Genomic DNA, 2,852 nt, shown 5'->3' with positions numbered 1-2,852 from the left:
GTTCAGGGCTGGCTCTTGGGCTGAGAGTATCTGAGTGCATGTGTGGCAGAAGAACCCACCAGTGGTGGGGGTTGGGGTGTCCACTCCGTCAGACACTCCTTCTAGTCAAGAGAATGTAGATGTGAAGACTGTGGGGTACCAATAAACAGATACTAAGAAAAAAAGAAAGAAAATCAGAACAAAGCAAAGCTGACAAAGTGTATTTATCCACCTTTGCTCTGAGGTCCCTGCAGCATTATTCCATGGTGGGTCTGTTCCCCCAATTGATCTTGTCATTTGGTCTTGCCCAAGTTGTTGGCTCCGGGCCCGGCATATTCAAAAGTATACACAATTTCTTACTTCCACTACAAGTTCCACTAGCAATGATGGAAATAATTAGGGGGCAGGAAAAACAAACCTCAGAGCAGCCAAAATAGCACCATCAAGGCCATACACTGAAGACCATGCCGTTTTCTCTGTCAACAGACTTCTAAGCGCAATGTATTAGCTTCCTATTGTCACTGTAAACCATTTCAGTGGCAAAAACAATACAAATGTATTATCTACTAGTTCCGGAGGTTAGAAGTTTAAAATAAGTCTCATTGAACTAAACTTGAGGTATAAGCAGGGCTGCCTTCTCTTTGAAGGTTCTGTGGAGAATCTGTTTTCTTGCCTTTTCCAGTTTTTAGAGGCAGTTCAACTTCTTTGACTTGTGACCCCCTTTGATCTTTAGAGCCAGTAATGACTTGTTGAGAGGTTATCACATCCGATCACTTTGGCTATGACTTTCCTGCCTCCACCTTTTCCTTATAAGGACCCTTTTGATGACATAAATTCCAGCTGATGGTAACCCCAAGCCTGTTTGAGGAAAACTATGCTGGATAAGGTTTTCCATAACTAGTTTTTCATAAGTAAATATCTAGGCCTATCTTCAACATTGCCACTGGGTGGATTTGAGCCTCCAGCCTTCTTGTTAACCATTTGCACCAATCCAGGACTCCAAATCAGAATAATGTCCACATTTTAAGGTCAGGTGATTAGAAGACTCAGTTCTATCCACAACTTAATTTTGTGTTATCATGCAGTGTAACATATTCATAGGTGTTGCAGGTCCCACTTTATGCATCTTCACTTTGCAGTGATTCAAATTGGACTATTTTCTGTATAAGCTGCTTAAAGGGGGAGTGGAACGGACTGACAAAAACATGTCTACAGTAGACTATGAGAACTGGGAACCTACAAGCACAAGAAGTGACTATAACCAAAAGTCATTCACAGAGCTGTCCAGTCACAGGAGTGTGAGGTCACAGACACTGAGGAAAGCCATTTCAAGTGGCTCCTGGGAGTGTCCTATTTTAGGACATAAAACTTAAAAACACTGTTGAAATTTGTGACCAGGAGCTGCTAAGAAAGTGTTTATTAATATTAACATTAAACAGAAAGCAAGCAGCATGTTAGATTTTCAGAAATCGTCAAAATAAAATCATAAAACACTGAGAAGAAATTTAGTGAATATTCATCAGATTTCTGAATGAGAAAGAATTTTCTAAGCACAAACGTACATTAAGAAATAAATAAAAGGAGTAGTATTTTTGTCGGATGTTGCTAGGTGTCGTTGAGTTGATTCTGACTCTAATCAACCTTATATAGATTTTCTGAGGAGTGCCTGATGGGTTTTAACTGCTGACCTAGCAATTAGCAGTACTGTGCTTATTCATCAGCTCTACAACTTCGACTCACAGCGACCCTGTCTAGGGTTTCCAACTCCATATATGTAGGTGTCACATGTATGTACCATTTATATACATACACACACACACATATATATGTTGTTTTTGCTGTAGAGTTGATTCTGACTCATAGTGACCCTGTGTAGGGTTTCTGAGGAGCAGTTGGTGAGTTTGAACTTCTAACCTTGCAGTTCAATCTGACCTCAAAGTCCAGCGCATTAGCTTGCAGCGCCATGTGGTACAGATCCTCTGGCGTGCAATTTGACAATATGTATCAAGGAGCTCTGGTAGCGTAGTGGTTACAAATCAGGCTGTGAACCACAAGGTTAGCAGTTCGAAACTGCCAGCGGTTCCGTGGGAGAAAGATGAGGCTATCTGCTCCTGTAAAGATTTACAGCCTTGGAAACCCTGTTGAGGGTGGCTATGAGTCGGAACCGACTCGGTGGCACTTAACAACAACAACAATCAATTGCTTACAAATGTTTATATAGTTTGATATGTTGTTTGTTTGGGATACCATATTCTGTAGTAAAAATATATCATACTTTATTTAACCATTATCTCATTGGACAAAACCACTAACCTTGAAATTCACAGTGACCTGGGTTGTCCAAAATAACAGATACTAGTATTTACATTTTTAAAATCATAAAAAAATTAAAAGATGAACAACAAAATGAAAATAACTTGCTACAAATAAAATTTTATGAAAATAAAAAACCTTAACAGAGTTCACACAGTCAATGAGAAATGCATCAAGGTTTCAATAGAAAAATGATCATGTAGACAATTCCTAGGAGAAAATGTTGGTGGCATATTAGTATATAAAGAGTTTTTAAGTTCATGCATGATGAAAAGTATAAACAATTATGACATGATTGCTTTAAATTACCAAAGTAATCCATACTTTAAAAAAAAATGGTAATATTTAATATTGATAAGGAGACCTAAAATGTTACTCCTAAGTGGCGCTGTAGGATAAGCACTGGAATGCAAGGTCATTTGAAGCTCAGGGTCTTTAGTTCAAACTCACCAACCACTCCTTGGAAACCCTTTGTAGGATAGCTATGGATCAGAGCCAAGTTGATGGTATAACCAACAACAGCAACAATTGTCATAAGGACTCTATTATAAAGTAGATCC

This window comes from Chrysochloris asiatica, unplaced genomic scaffold (genome assembly GCF_000296735.1).
Source record: "Chrysochloris asiatica unplaced genomic scaffold, ChrAsi1.0 scaffold00020, whole genome shotgun sequence".
Taxonomy (NCBI): Eukaryota; Metazoa; Chordata; class Mammalia; order Afrosoricida; family Chrysochloridae; genus Chrysochloris; species Chrysochloris asiatica.
The sequence above is the reverse complement of the archived record's forward strand: the minus strand, read 5'-3'. Positions refer to the sequence as shown.